Source organism: Thamnophis sirtalis, unplaced genomic scaffold, assembly GCF_051295495.1.
Source record: "Thamnophis sirtalis isolate CommonGarterSnake01/CBP01778 unplaced genomic scaffold, rThaSir2_p1.2 scaffold_5, whole genome shotgun sequence".
Classification (NCBI taxonomy): domain Eukaryota; kingdom Metazoa; phylum Chordata; class Lepidosauria; order Squamata; family Natricidae; genus Thamnophis; species Thamnophis sirtalis.
Genome location: NW_028261385.1, coordinates 108292726 through 108309744, shown reverse-complemented (window position 1 = coordinate 108309744; position 17019 = coordinate 108292726). Strand labels below are relative to the sequence as shown.

The 17019-nt window shown below is 37.3% G+C and overlaps 1 long non-coding RNA gene across 1 annotated transcript in view; it reads right to left on the bottom strand.

Moving 5' to 3' along the window:
- Positions 1–4429: 4429 nt before the first annotated feature.
- LOC148045537 (uncharacterized) overlaps positions 4430–17019 on the bottom strand; it is a 141121-nt gene continuing 128531 nt past the window's right edge. The window contains exon 3 of the long non-coding RNA XR_015696600.1: positions 4430–4763. This is a non-coding gene — a long non-coding RNA (uncharacterized LOC148045537). The remainder of the gene's footprint in view (positions 4764–17019) is intronic.

Here is a 17019-nt window from a genome sequence, read left to right as displayed (position 1 = left end):
AGAGCATATGGGAGTTATTCATAATTCTTTTTGACTGGTCCAAGAAGCACATAGGGACATTTCTATTATTATAGAAAAGTAGGATGAAGGTTCCCTGCATGTTTTTACATCTAAAAGTTAATCCAGCTCTCCTTTGTCCCTAAAGCAGGCCAATAAATGGAGGACTTATCCCACCATCCAAACTCAGAATTCAGTTCCTTGAATGGAAAGTATAGTAAAATCATAGGGACCCTTACTGGAACAACTTTAATATGGAAATATTCCAGGCATGATTTATACAGTTCTTCACCTCATCATATTTCTGAGATTGTATCCCCATATTTTTTTTATAAGGATTAATTTGAATGTTCCCTTTGGCCCATATTTCTTTCTTTATTATTGCCAGAGTTCAGGCTGCTGCCTCAAATGGGATGGTTCTATATACACATTTTGAATAATCAGATTTGGAAAGCAAGAGTTTAGAAGTATTTCATTATTAAAATATGATATCCTACAACCCCTTTCCAGGACATGAATACACAGGTTATTATTAAGGCAAAACAAACTGTTAAAATAACACCATGTGCTATTTTAAAGCTGCCAAATGAATTCTACATAATATATAATTTTATAATTTTATAACAATGATAAGCATTATATATTATGTAATAATAATGTAATTTATATTGAATGCAGCTGTTCTGGATGGCATTTGGCGAATGAATGGTAATCACTGGACATATTGTATCATAGCAAATTTGTGATTATTTTTTAGCTTTTACTATGCTTTATCTTTAATGGTGTAAATTGTGAAACTGTTTTCTAATGCTGGCATGATACGAATAAATGAATGAATGAATGGATGGATGGATGAAGTAGGTAGGTAGATACTGAAGTCTTAACTAGAAGCAAGAATAAGTTTGTCATGAATAAACCTAAATACTATCTTTATGATGATTCTTTAATTTCATTTTATTAAACTGCAGGATTCCAAAAACATATTGTTTAGAGAAAATTATTACCAAGAAAATATATGTGTGAATTTTTAAAATTTTCAAACACACTGAATGAGTAATTTTCATTGCTCCATGAATCTTTATTTATTGCTGGGAAGGAAATTTTCCTTCCTTTAAGTCTAATTTGGCCAGTCAACTTTGTTACTTCATTGGTGGAGCTACTAGCAAGGCTCCTTCACTCCTTACATTGTAATTGCAATAGCATTCATAGTGCTTTACAGCTTTATCTAAGCAATTTACAAAGTCAGCATATTCCTCCAACAATTTGGGTCTTCTCCTGAACTCAGAAGGATGGAAGGCTGAGTCAACCTTGGGACTGTCAGGATCAAACTCCTGGTAGTGAGCAGAGTCAGCCTGCAATACTGCATTCTAACCACTGTGCCACCATGGCTCTTATACATCCCTCCCCTCTCCTCCTTGCTACTGTGGCAAAGTGTGATCTATCCATTCCTCATCCTTCTCCCGAAGAGAGATAAGTACACAGACAAACATGGCAAAATCACCACAAAGCTCTCACAGTTCATTCAGCGTGCATCTTCTGTGGCTCTGTTACACAGACACAAAAGGAGGGCAGAGCTGCTAATGTCATCCACTCTTCCAGGTGAGATGAGGTGGGTGGCTTGGCTTGGCTTCCAGACCAATCCATTTCCCCTTTTTTTGCCTAGTACAAATGTCCTGTCCAAACATTTGTACTATGCCAGTTTTGTCACAGTAGGTGTTTACCAGCTCTTTTCAAACAAAGTGGCAGAGACCTTCCTTTGGTTTGCTGACAAATCAATCTTACCAGCACACTGAAGATTCACTGCAAATTCAAAACCACATATTTGAACTTTTTACTTCACAAGGTGAAGGGTTAAGCTTTTGTATGAACATAAAAGATGGATGAATGATCAGCTTTGATTTGGAAATAAGTTATGAATTGGGAAATAGTTTGGATCATGGCCAGGTGAAGGCAAATTTACTCCCTCCCTTGATATCTAAGATTTGTGGACAATTATTCCCCCAATCTCGATCCAGACTTTAAAACACTCTAAGCTGCAACACAAACTACAACTTGGAGGACTGCAAAGATCCCCAACTGTCAAAGACCACATTTAAGAAAACCTGACATCAAAGGACTGATGGGCGTTATAAACATTCAACATCACTACCTCTTTATTCCCAATCTCTGGCCTGGCCAGGGGAATCTATCTTGTCTTTGCACAGTGTCTGGCATTGACAACTTCTACTTCCTTGTCTTTCAAAGGCTGGCCTTGCATCTCCAAAATTTGGTAGATCCGGCAGCAGCAGGAACGGGCAGGCAGGGGAGGCAGGGGAGGCAGAGCCTCACCACTGTCATCCTGAAAAGAAAAAAAATGTAAAAGGAAAAAGGCAAGAGCTGAGGTCAGGCTGAGCTAGTTGCTGCCAGAGTCACCATGGATGACTCTGCTTAGTGCTTAACTGTTTAAAAAAAGCCTCTAAAAAGCACCTTCTACAGGAGGCGGCAGGAGAACGACGTGCCTCATCTAGTCTGACTTTATGATCACTCGAGCAGAGTTAAGCAAGGGTTAAAAGCCGAAAAATTCCTGACGTAGATGAGGCACATCATTCTCCTGCCTCCTCCTGTAGAGGGTGCTTTTTTAGAGGCTTTTTTAAACAGTTAAGCAGAGTCATCCATGGTGACTCTGGCAGCAACTAGCCCAGCCTGACCTCAGCTCTTGCCTTTTTCCTTTTACATTTTTTTTCTTTTCATGATGACAGGCAAGAGCAGAGTTGAAATCCTCTCTGAAACAGCTGGAAAAGGTACGTGTGGGTCGGAGGGAGGGGGAGGAATTCAAACTTCATCCTCCTGGTACAACTTTGTGTGTGTGTGTGTGTGTGTGTGTGTGTGTGTGTGTGTGTTTGAGAGGGGGGAGGGAGGGAGAGAGGGAGGAAGGAGGGGAAGGGAGAAGAAAAAGAAAAAGAAAGAAGGAAACTTATTTAGCAAAGGAGAAAAACAAATGCTGTCACTTTAAATCGGAAGTGAGCATGCCTGGCTGTGGAATTCTGGGAGTTGAAGTCCACAAGTCTAAAAAAATTGCTGCCTCACCAGCCATAAACCTCACCGCACATCACTGGGCAGCAGTGCCCACTATCAAGGAGCTTCTTGGTTGGCAAGGAACATTGTAACTCAGGGTCACGTTACATTTCTTCCTCCTTGTGACCCTTTGGAGAAGAAAATCTCTGCTTCTCCAACGATGTGATAACATCATACAATTTGTGTTCTTTCAGATTAATATCAACACTCACTGTTTGAAACACTAAGAGATCAATGAAAAGGTTGGATAAATATTTTTATAAAGAAATAATACATTAGTAAATGCAAAAAGATTACAAACAGCATCAAGAATGGATTAACACAGCTGCCATGAAACATATTGTCTTCAATCTTACCTTTGTGTTTGCAAGCATCTCAAGGCCGTGGCATCTCTTTGCTGCCTCAAAGTTTTTATAATGTCTTTGTGGAATCTTCAGACACTGCCTGATTTCTCTGCAATCACTTTTTCTCAGTAACACTGAGTTCCATTTGAAATATCATTTGTTTCAAGAGTCATGCTTTCCTGAGAAATTAGCTGAGAATTAGCAATTCTCTTATGATTAGGAGCAGAACAGCAGAAAAGCCAATGGTCCAAAGCTCTTTTTTCATGTAAAAACACAGGTGATTATTGTCTTGTTCACTTAAAATCATGATTCAGAAGGCTGAGTCAGTGGATATGGATGCCATGATCTCTGAAGTGCATATTATACTGCAACCAAGGATAGACTCTTCTTGATATTCAGAAAGTTTCTAAGCTGATGAAAGGTAAATTGCACTCAATTGCTTATATGTGTGCCTATTTCTATCACAAGTTCCGAAGAATTCAACATTAAAAACTCCAAATTGAAGGTGGGCAAAGGAACATGATTGCTCATTATAGAAAACTCAGCAACTCTTTGTTTAAAAAGGACTTTGCAAAACATTTGTGCCTCAATTTTCATCTTTGTTCTTTGTATACAATAACACTGAATTGTGTCAGGACAATTGTAAGAGATTTTATCTTTTATGTTAGTTTACATGGTACACTATTTTTACCATTTGCTGCTGATATTATTTTGTGCTCTATAATTGTAACTGGTTTTTGTGATGTGTATTTATAATTTTAATTTACCTCAACATTGTCCAGAAAACTGCAGCTACTAAGCAGTCTAAAAAACATAGAGGGAAGAAAAAATTAATTGATCAATTGATTGCTTATAAGGCACCTTGAGACCCTCAGGCACAAAATGTTCCATTAGAACAAATTACCCTTTCTAGCTGTTCTCACAGCAAGATTTAGTGCCCCCGTTTGAATGTGGAAACTTAAACTCTGCTTAGGTTTTTTTTTTTCAAAATAACCACTTTTCGACTGTCAGTCTTTTATCACTGAAATCTGTGCCTTTCTTCCAACAATTTAGGAGGAAAGTTGATTTACTTCAGGCATCCAATTTGCCACCCCAATCATTTTAATTTATGCTTTTTCAACACCTTGTTCAATCCTATTTTCACTGCAGTTCTTGCAGCTGGCAGTAAACTACTGTGCAAATGTTGACTTTTCCGCAATGCTGACACCACGTTAAATACCTGTCTGCTTCTGGCAGGTTTTTCTTCCCTTGATGAGAATATTTTAGCCACTGACAGAATCCAAGGCAAGCTGCCAGCGACCCTTGAAATGTGTGCAGAAACTCGATTGGTATGCAGCAGGCTGCTTAGGAAGAAGGAGATCAGCAAGTCTGAAAAAAAAAAAGAATAAAGTTAAGATTCCCCAAAAGGGATGTGTGTGTAAGTTCATGCAGACACATGTGGAGAGAGAGGGGGGGAGGGAGAGATATTTTATTGTATGCGGAAAATGTTCATGCTTAAGATTAACCTATGTGCTCTGACATTAGTTTCCAGACTATTGAAAATTAGTTTTTCATCCCAAAATATGGAGCTTGCAGGTGGGGGGGGGGAGATATCCAGGAAGAATTGTTCAATACTGATGTGATGAAAATCCTGAGCAGAATTAAATTAATTAAAGAAACAAATATGCTACACTTATCATGACTAAGTAGTCTGTAATTGGTTAACAAAATGGAAATTAAAATTTTGGCTTTTGATGTGGTCTCTAACATATATACATAGTGTAGCAACTTAGAACAGTTATTTTGTTATCTAAAGAATACCATAATGGGTTCTTAGCCTAAATTTATACAAGGAAGAACATTTATTAGAATTTAAGAATTTAGAATTTAATATGTATCATATTTGCTATATCATATCTATTACGTTAGACCTGGCTACTAAATTGCATAGGCCTGGTTGCATTTGGTCTGTCTACTAATCTGATTAGTAAACTGGCTATTAAACTCTGGCTACTCAACTAAACTAGAATTTTTTTTTTGCCTGGCAGCTAGTCTTTGGTTGCTGACAATACGGTTTGTTTGGGGGTTCTTCTGCCTGAATTCCTGGGCAATTGAATACTGCAGGGCAGTGTTTATAGGAGGGAGACTCCAATGGCTCCAGCTGAAGTAAGGGAAGTCATGATCTTCCTGCACTAAGTCAAGGAGAGAATGAAGAGGTAAATAGCAAGATCAAAACTGTAACCATAGCAATTTACTGCCCTGTGAAATGTAAAGCTTGTCTTCAGAAATCATGGGCGCTTCATCACTGGAGGTTTTCAAGAAGAGATGGTTCTATTCTATTCTATTCTATTCTATTCTATTCTATTCTACTTCTTATTAAGCTTTTTTTGAGTAGGTACCACAGAATAATACAGCTGTGTATTGGGAAGGCTGTGGGGGGGACGACAAGATGGGTCAGGAAAGGTACTGCTCAAGAAGTGCTTCATGGATTGGGAAGGCAATCAGGAGAGGTAGGGGTTGAGGAGGTCATGTGAGGGTTGCATGAGGTGCTATGAGATCAATGAAGAAATGTGTGTGGGGGGTTAGGGTTAGGAAGGGTGGATGGTGGCATGCAACAGGGGATGCACAGGTCAGGGAAGGCATGCGAGGGAGTTACTGTGGGGTGGGAAAGATGCAGGTGGACTGGAACTGGTTGCGGAGCACATGTTGGGGTGGCATGGATTGGAAAGTATGACAAGGGTCTCCTCCCTCCCTATCCCATCTTCCCTCCCTCCTTCCCTTTCCAGTGACTGCTGCTTGGTGGGAAGGGGGGGGGAGGGAAGGATTTGGAGGCTGGCTGGGAAACTGACACAGAACATTGAAACTGAAGATCTGCAGGTGACTGCAGCAGCAATCCAGCAGTTCACAGTAGCACTAAAGCAGCCACAACCTCAAATTTCATTCCATTGGGAGTTATGGCTTGTGGATTTTGGACACATTCTGTAAGTTAGTCTATTTGAGGTAGCTTGTTTCAAAAACTGTTGCCCTATTTGGGACAGTTAAAGATCACGGCAAGAGTTTCAGTAGTAAATAGATACAATAGCTATTGTTTAATTCCTACCTAAACATGATAGAGAATGTGTGATCTCCAAAAATTCCAACAACCACAACAAAATGTTTGGAGCCATTTGTGACCCTATGGCTATGGCCTGCCAACTTCTGCTTCAGTACAAACTCTGTATCCAATACCTACATCCTTATTTGATTTATACTCCATCTTTTTCTTCTGCCAAGTACTCAGAATGATTGTTGATACAGAATAGATGACATTTTTTAAAAATATATGGCAACCCTCCACCTCTCCTTGTGCTTTGTTTCCATTTTCCTGATTAGCTTTGCTGCCCATCTCAGAAATCTCTTCTTTATCTCCTTTCTAAAGTATGGTGCCCACAGCTGGACACAGTAATCAGATGGAATATCCTCATTTACAAAGGAGAAGAAATTATTACTTGGCATGTTTTGAAAATTAGACTCTAAGCAGTGCAACTTAAAATTGCCTTTGTCACATCATACTTCTACATTTTCTCCACTAGATACTGAGCTTTATAGTAATCTGTATTAAAATTCATGTTGTTATTCTCCACCCTATTTTGTAACCCATCAAGATTAATCTGAATGTTATTTTCATTTTCTAGGATGTTATTATTCCACTTAATTTTGTGTCATCTGTCATTTAATAAGCATTCCCTTATGACTGCAAGTTTTTAATAAAATTGTTGAAGACCCAGATCTGGGGTTAGTTTAATGCATCCCCTTTGATATGACTCTCCTTCAGTTTGACAGAAAGCCATTGACAAGCACTCTTTAAATATGATTCTTCACACACTGTGGATTCACCTTGTAAGAATATCATTTAGTCCATAATTAATCAGCCTGTTAATCATATCACCAAATACAAAATTGAATGTTTGGCTGAAGTCATGGTTTATTATATTCACAACATTCTAATATTCTGTGACTGTGAAAATGCTATTTATTTGGACCTACTTGTAAACAAATTAATCCACATATTTGTTTTGGTTTTTGTATTAAGGTAATGGATTCATCTCAATCTTTTTAAATGCAAGGGTGGTTAAGGAATGCAGGAAAGAAAGGAAGGAAGGAAGGAAATGCTGGAGCAGTTTATTTTGGAAAAGCAGGATAAAGATGTTTTGCTTTAATTACTTTCCTGGATACATGAGAGGTTACCTTATACCACAAAGTTTAATAGTGATAGTCTCAGTACACTGATGTGATCTGATAAAAAATTGAGATTATATACAATCTGTGTTCTGTCATTTCTAAAGAATATAGTTTATTTGATTTTCCATTTTGTCACTATGATCCCTTCATGTCTCTTGGCAGTGGTTATTGTGATAATTTACCTCACTCTTCACTTGTTCGAGTTTCACCAAACTTCAAATATTTGTACTTTGTACTCCAGGATCCAACCTCAAATGTGCCAATGCCTGGATGGTAAATTTTCTGCTTTCAACATCTTCATTTTTATAATGTTATAACCCATTGTTTAGTTAAGTACAGAAAACTATGAGCAAAGACAAACTTTCAAGCATGGATTTCAATTCCTACGTTTAAAAATATAATCAATATAGTTTATGCCTTGTTGATGGATTATAATAAAAGAAAATAAATTTAACATTTTTAGAAGAATGTATTGAATGTATAAACATCTAACAAAATTACTTGGGCATATTTAATAACAATTTCAGTGTAAGGATTTAAAAAATCTTTAATACCATTAAGTAAATTGCCTTAAAGTTTTTTTAAAAAAAAAAACTTTTAAAAACTGCTTATACTTCAGTGATTTTAATATGGTCCCATTGAAAATATTGTGATATATTCCAGACATGTTTCTATATTAAATAATTATGGAATCATATGTTACACTGTTATGTTATGTGGGTCCCAAAAATATTTTCATGTGAAACTTACAGAAATCTGGAAACTTCAGTTTTGCAATTATGTTACATGTATTAACAACAGCTTCTATATATTTATGCTGCACAACCTTTGAAAACAATTAAAACCATTTATAAAGCATTCATCTCCTTCCTTCCTTCCTTCCTTCCTTCCTTCCTTCCTTCCTTCCTTCCTTCCTTCCTTCCTTCCTTCCTTCCTAAAATAATAAAAGAGACCTAATTACTTGAAGGCTATATTTTTCCCATTCTTTCTGCCCACCCCATATGATCAGGCAGAGTTGAAATATTTTGGGCCCCATCCTTGAAACAAAGTAATGAATCAGGTCCCAGGAAGCCTGCCTTTTCTTGTGGAACTTGTGGACTTATTTTTTATTTTGGTGGCCATTTTTCTGGGTTTTCTTTATTAGTTACTTGTATTGTAAATGGTCAGTGGGTGGATTTATAAATGTATAACCACAATTGAGTGCAGAATTTACATTGTTAAACAAGGTAGTTTTTAAGTGAGCACAGCCGATTTAATGACTTTTTTTAACCACAGTTGTTAAGTGAATCACTTTCAGTTGTTAATAACACAGTTGTTACTTGAATCTGGCTTCCCCCTTTAACTTTGCTTGTTGGATGCCAATTCGGAAGAACACAAATGGCGATTACACTACTCAGGGACACTGCAACTACATGCCAATATATGTCAATTGGTATGCACCTGAATTTTGATCACATGACTGTGGGGGATGATGCAATGGTTGTAAGTGCAAGTATTGGTTGTAAGTCACTTTCTCCAGTGCTGTTGTAACTTCAAACAGTCATTAAATGAATGATTGTAAGTTAAAGTTTTATATTTATCTTCTAACAATAAAAAGACATTCTAGCATATCTGGGACTAATCTGAAGACTTCAAGTAAATCAGACTGCTTAGTCAACTACAGCTGGTTTTGGCCTTGTTATTTTTGCCTTGTTTTTACCTAAAGATGTGTATATTTCCTTCATCAGAGCTGATAAAGAGCTAACTATTTTTCCTAACTGGGAAGTAGCTAATAAGCTCTCTAGATGCCTTCAAAGAAATGCGGGGGGGGGGGGGGTTGAGAACGGGGACGGGGACAGACCCAAAAGCTCCAAACCAGGGTTGCAGGCTCATCTTCTTCCTCCTTCATCTAACAATAAAGAAACTGACAGCATGTAATGTCTCATCTTAAACAAATGAAAACATGACTGGTGCATTTAGAAATAATGAACAATTCACTGGGTGTACTCCAAGCATTTGTTGATAAGGCCTCCATTAGAACTGATAACATAGAAAGAAATATTTCCTGATTAAAGAGAGGCAACAGTTAGAGAAACTATTATAATAACATTACAGAAAGGTAATCAAATTTCACAATCCAAATCTATATATCTGGAAGCACAATCTCATAGAAGCACTACACTTCTTTTGGCATAACCAAAGCTAAAAGAAGGGAGAAAGATATCCTACAACATTTTATGAAGACTTTCTTACATGAGAAACTCTGACAGAATTAAAATGATCAGATTCCAGCTCTCACCATCCCCAATGGGATTAATAATGATGATCCTTGGCCCTTATTTGCCACATTAGTGTGTGATGTACACCAAAAGAAGTTCTTCAATAGACATGTGAGTAGAAAAAGTTGATGCAAAGGTCAGTATGAAACCCACGTTCATATCAAAGAACTTGTCAGAATAAGAAATCTTCAGGATTTTATAAGCATCCACCTATTTCACTAGCAAGGCAGCAGAAAAAATAATAAAAGGTCAGGACCACTGACCAATTTATATCTGGTTTCAATTCATCTCCTTTTTGAAGTTTCTAAATAGAAAATTGGAAATATTTTTTTTATTCTTTACTTTGTTTTTATTTATTTCTTTTCTATTTTTTCTTTTCTGCACTAAATTCTGAGAGTTTAAATCCACACTTCTTAAAGTTGCTGAGATTGAAAAACACTAGCATATTAAAATATCTTATTTACCAATACTGACAATAAAATATATCACAAGCAAAGTACCTTTTCTCCTGAACAATCTTATCCTTTCCATTTAGTTAAAATTATCCTTAAAAGCAAAATAAAATCAAGCTCCAACAATGCTTGTCTGTGTTTTTATTTAAAAAAAACCTTCCCTAAATTCTAGAACAAATTCAAAAAAGCCCTCTTAAAATGTAAACAGCAAATACAAAGTTATTGTAAAGTTATATCATTTCTTCAACAAGCATCATTAAATTTTAATATGTAAAAATTATGTAGGATAACTAATGAAATTGATTTTAGTAGGAAAGTGTTGTAAAGTACCATCTCTCTCTCACTTACTTGTTTAGAAAAGCAAATATTTGCATATTGTTCATTTGTTTTATAATATAATAAAACCAACTTTATGGCTTATCTTAGTAGCCTGTCTAAAAATTCATACTAAAGGAAGTAGTAAAGTGATTTGTAAGTTAATCACCAATAACAGGAACCTCCAAGGGTGCATTTCAACTCAGGTGTCATGTTACACTGAGGTCAATAAGGCTATGAGAATCAAGATACACATTCTTTATTATTATGCTTGATTTTCATTGTCTCATTGATCCTATTTTGGCATTTGTTTTTTAAAGGCAGAGTCATTCTAACCTCCAATTCCAGAATGATTGCTTTCCACGGTACATTCTTTTCTAGAAGAATACAAGTGATGGAAAACATGACACTAGGACCAGTGAATTTGACATGCTTCAGCCACACATCCCCTTCTTGGTCTTTCTAGCTGTAGTCTACCTTGGGCCAGCAGTCTAACTATTATAAGACAATGCAGACTATATTTTTAGAAACAAAGCCTTTCACATCAATACGTTTTCTTTAGCCAGCCACTTGCCTGCAGCACTTTTTTTCCCCTTTTTCCACCCTTTCCTAACAACTGGAAGGGTGGATAAGAATACTATCTCAGCTCCCAGATTCTTCAGCTTCCTTTCTAAAATGTCTAAGTCTAAAGTAATATCATTGTAGCTGCTCTTGTGGGGAGGGGTGTATCAATTTCCCCCGTTAAATTCTTCTTTCAGTTTTTGAAAAGCAGCTGTGTTTACAAGAGTGGACCTATGACAATTCAAGAAAACAGAATAACGTTCTATTAATACAGACAATAGAACAGAACAGATTCCTAGTATTTGGACGCCTCTAGTTTGGAAAGGGATGAATTGACTTTCACACACCCATTATTGAACACTCTCCTGACAATAGATAGGCCCTTAGTGAAAACCTGACCATCTATGTCTGATAAAATTTAGTGTTAGAGAATTTTTTTTGTACACCGGGCTATAGAATATGCTGCTTTGATGTTTTTGTGTTGTGCTGTCTTATTGCGTTATTTGCATCCTGGCTAAGATGTGTCGCTATAGGGCATGGGTGGGTTGCTGCCAGTTCGGTGCACGCACAATTTTGCATGCACACTCTCACTTCACTTGTGTGTGTGCACACAATTGTCCATCAATAGGTCTGTGCATGCACAGAACATTAAAAAAAGGAAAAAAACATGCAGCGCTGACCAGGGAACCAGTTTGGAGGCGTGGCAGATCTGGATTGCTGCCAGTTCCAGCAACCCGGGCTGGCAAACCACTACCAGTTTGGCTGAAGAAGTCTGAACCGGTAGGAACCCACCTCTGATATAGATTATAAATATTTTAATGAATATATAATTAAAAGTGTGTTTGACTTTTAAATTACTATTTACCTTATAATACTGATATTTATTTCTATAGTTACATGGAGCACAGTTAATCTCAAGGCAGCAGGGTAGGCTACAACAGATTAAATGGTGTACATTTCAACTATTTGTAACTCTGTTTCTAATTTTTGGCCTATTTCAACTCCCAGCTTGAGTTTTTCCATTATAGGGGCCAAAATGAATCTTGATATAGGTTAATCTTTGTTTTATCTGAACCTTATTGAAATTGGATCAAAATACAGATGGGTACACAGTAGTTGGATACACTTTTGCCTCTGCCTCTGTCTCAGTCCTAACAACTCCTACTTCTGCCTTTGGTTTCCAGCTAAGCCTTTATGTGTACTTGGTTAAATAGACCCATTCTCCAGAACTCACTTGAAGTTACCTAAATCTATTCTCTGGCATCCAGGACATAACTTTTGCCAAGAAGGCACAGCTAACCTTTGTGCTTCTGGGAAGGGGCTACCACATCTAACCAATGGCATGTCTGTGGTGGTGTCATGATCCAAGCTCTATAAGTTGCAAGTTTTGCATTGCAGCCCTCTCCTTCTTTCCCCTTCATGGACACCTTCAATAGCTTCAATTGTCAATGCTAACAATTTTGAATAATTTAGCAGGGAAGTTGATCTCCATTTATCTATTTCTTGAAGAAATGCTATTTCATTTTGTTACTTACAAGGGCTTAATGTGACTATTATTGTCAACATTTCTGCTGGCCTAGTAACCATGCAAACATAACACAGCTGCAGTTTCCCCAGAAAACCCTAGGGTCCCACATTATGATCATTCTTCCTTCCGAAGACTTCTACACCAACTTCAGCAGATCATGCTATCAAACGGCTCTTAGTTAGCAGCCAGTTTGAGCTGTACATTGTCCTGAAAATGAACTTTGGCTGAATGCCTCTGGGAAATAAATCAAAATACTTGACTTGAGGTGAATCTCACTTGTTTTCTGTTTGCAATAATCAAAATTAAATCAATTGCGCTATTTACACCACATGCAGTGGTGGGTCGCTAACCAGTTTACTACCAGTTTGTGCATGCACAACACTTCTGCACATGCACAGAAGCGTCCAAGCAGGTGGGCGGAACCTCCTGCTGCTGCCACTACCGGTTTGGCTGAATCGGGCGGAACGGCAGTAACTCACCTCTGATATCATGGCTGAACCTGTTTTAGTCAGTTAAATGAAACTTTTCCATTACAACATATGTAAAGGAAATCACAAATCACTGCTCTTTCGGTAGAGAGGCAAAGATGCTATAAAGTAAATGCAACCTGTAATGCATTTGAACCTTACAAGTAAAAATAATTCACCCATAAACACAATTTTAGAATTTGGTTCAAAATATTCTTTCATTACTAATTCATTAGCAATAGATACTGTTGCTTTACAGTTTCTGAAAAAAAAACCTTCCTGAGTTGTTTATTTGAGCGTTTTATCATCATCACAAAGCCATTTACACATATGGAATCTTGTAAGCTGGTGCTTTGCTTCTTATTCCCATTTATGCTCATGAAACATTAAATTGATATGCTCCTCCACATACATGCACATAGATGCAATTCTGTGCACATAGGATTCTATAGGCTATATCTTTAAAAATGTTTTGCTGTTTATCACCCAAACCAAAATAGTAATAGTATAATGTACAAATAATGCAACATTTACACAAAATAAACCTATCTTTTAACATATCACATAATCAACAAACAATTTAAATATCCATATATTATTGTATTATTACTGTTACTACTGCTGATGCTACCAATAGTAACAATTCAACAAGCATTCCATTTCCTGCAATTTACAACAGTTGCATGTTCATAACCTACTATGTTAAGTATTCTCTGAATGCCCGCAAAATGAAATTTTCTACAACATTTAAATAACTATATGAAATTTAAATGGAATTCTTAATTGCACTAATAGAACCAGCATTGTCTCTGAGTTATTTTTTATCACAGAGGCAAGAACACAGAATAGTTACTCAGAGATACAGTATCTTTGAATGGGGGACTAAAACGAAGTCTACAAGCGACTTGTAAGGAAGATTAATTGTTGAAACCCCATTGGTTGGCTTTCAAATAAATTTGAGAAACACGAGTTTATTGGCTAAAACAGAATAGGACATGAATAGTGTCTTCCACCAGCACAGGGAAGATTGCTGAAGTGAGAGGGAGGTCTATCCTGAAGGCTCAGGGAAATCTTCCCAGTACAAATTTATAACTGGTGACGATTCTGAAACCAGTGCATCTAAAATAAAGGTGGTCCTCAATTCATGGCCACAACTGAGCCCCAAATTTCCTTTGCTAAGCAAGATAGTTGTTAAGTGAGTTGCGCCCCAACTTACATCTTTTTTGCCACAGTTAAGTGAATCACTGCAATTGTTAAGTGAATCATACAATTGGGAAGGTTACAAATGATGATCACATGACCCAGGGCACTGCAACACATGTCAAGTGCCAAATTTTCATCATATGACCATGGGAATGCTGCAGCGATTGTAAATGTGAAAAACAGTCATACGTCACTTTTTTCAGTGCTGTTGTAACTTTGAACAGTCACTAAACAAATTATTGTAAGTCAAGGACTATCTGTAAGGATGTTATGGGTCTCGGTGTTTTCTGAAGAAGCTCTTCAGAATCAATTCCATTAAAATTAAGAAATTTGACTTCAGAGTAACAACTTCCTCCCTGTTGGTCACTGATTCCAATGCAGAGTTTAGCTCCTGCTCTGCTATTAATGTGTAGGGAATAGAGACCTTGAGAAAATGTGTTTTTTTTTTAATTTTGTAACCATTAATATCTGTTTCATTCAAAACAATTATTTAATTGATTTGTATATTTCAATATTTTTAGCTGCTGACATTCAGAATGAATAATGGATTTCAAGCTACTTCAATTATGTTGCCTAGCCTTGAAAGTTTCTTCTATTCATAAATTAAATGAAATATAAGGGTATGTGGTGATTCGGCTGCTCCAGAGACAATCATCATCATCCTTGGCATTCAAAATGGTTAGTTATTACTATAAAGCATAAATACATGCTTACTTTAACCCTTTAGTTCAATGAAACTATGGTTAAGTATTTGAGTCATGGGGTTTAAATCAGAGATGACTAGAGAATTAGACATAGCCACAGTAAGTGGGTAGTTGTAAAAAATCGTTTAACAAATAAATAAGACATGTACATATTGCCTTGCTGACAGTTAATAACTACTGGTATCTAGTTTCTTTTTAGGTTAGTCTTCTAATACATCTTGCTGAACTTTACATTCCCTTCTTGGATTATCAGGAGTAAGCTCGATTTATAATGTGCGTACATTTCAGCTAAAGTCAATAAACATTTACAACTTTGTAAATGGTGGTGTCACTAATGTTTCTTCCAGTTCCAGTCTGATCTAGTGGTTAAGGCACCAGGCTAGAAACTGGGAGACCATGAAACACAGCCACAGTCACTCTCTCTCATTCCTAGGAAGCAGGCAGTGGCAAACCAGTTCTGAAAATCTTGCCAGGAAAACGGCAGGGACTACTAACCCACCTGGTTGTCAGGAGTCAGCACTGAATCAAAGACATGAAAAAAAAAAGAGAAAACAATTGAACATACTATCTCCTCATCTCTGGCATGCTTATATGGGAAATTTGGAAGTTGGGGCTGGAGATAACCACACTGATTTATCTTCAACTATAAATTGGAGCCTGGTGTCTAAGAAAAATAATAATGGCCCTCATCCAAAAGTAGAGTTGTCCAGGGTTTAGTCCAGCGACACTAGGGCCTTCCTTTAAAGTAATTAAGAATAATATGAAAGTCCGTGAACAGCTAGGTGTTGGACTTTAATCATAGGTTAGACACCAAGAGTTGCAACTGGTGAAATGGGAGACTGCATAGATTGATTAAATATATGACTAAATAAATTCATGTAATAATCATTTATTTACAATATCCAAACCCATTTCAATCACATTACATAGTATATATGGAGACAATGTTGGCCATGCTTGACAATGACCTTTGACAGAGCCAGGATGGAGTGGCCCATCTATCTGTGTGCTCCTTGATGTCTCATGGCCTTTCAGTACCACTATCATTCTGGACGGGCCACGTGGGTTCAGAGCGGGAGGCACTTGTTGCAAGGCTTGTTCCTTTCCCCCAGTGGTCATTTCCAGTTGTTGGGAGGGAGTTGTTGTTCCCAATCCCTCACTTGGGAGGGAGATGCTCTCCTTCTTCCCGTTGAAGATCTCTATGAAACAGTTGGATGAGGTCATCTGTCAGTTGGGGATTGGTATCATCAGTATGCTGATGGAATTCATCAGTACAGAAATACAAAAGTTAAAATTAGTGAAATAAAATCATTGACATTTAACAGGTTGATTCAAGAATCCCATCTTGATTGCTCTTTCAAAAGTGGTGAGTGCTTGAATGATAATTTATCTTCTTTTCTTACTTGTTTGCACTCTCAGACTGGAGAGGTGTAGGCAATTAATTTCTCCGGACATTATAAAGGCAGTCCCTGGATAACCATGGCAATTGGAACCCAAATTGTCAGTGCTGAGTGATGCTTATAATAAAGCACAAATGACCTTGTGGCCACACTATTTTGCCACTCACCATTCCAGCACTTCTGGTTGCTGTATTGCGAATCCAGAATCATCATTAAGCACAACACCCCATGATCACTATTTGTGACCCCACTTGGTTTTCCTCACTGACTTTGCCTTTTGTAAGTCAGCAACAGAGACCGAAAAGGGCAATCAAGTGACTGTGGGATGATGAAACATTATAGTTGAGAACCAACTTCCAAGTGCCTGGCTCACAAACACATGAGTAAAGGGATGCTGCAACAGTTGCTACTATAAGTCCCTGTCATTCAACACCATTATAAGTTTCAATGATTACTAAATCAGGACCACTTGTTCTAGAAACCTCTAGGCATCTGTGCTAGGAATAGAGAGAGTCCCCTGAAGTAGAAAGAGTGAG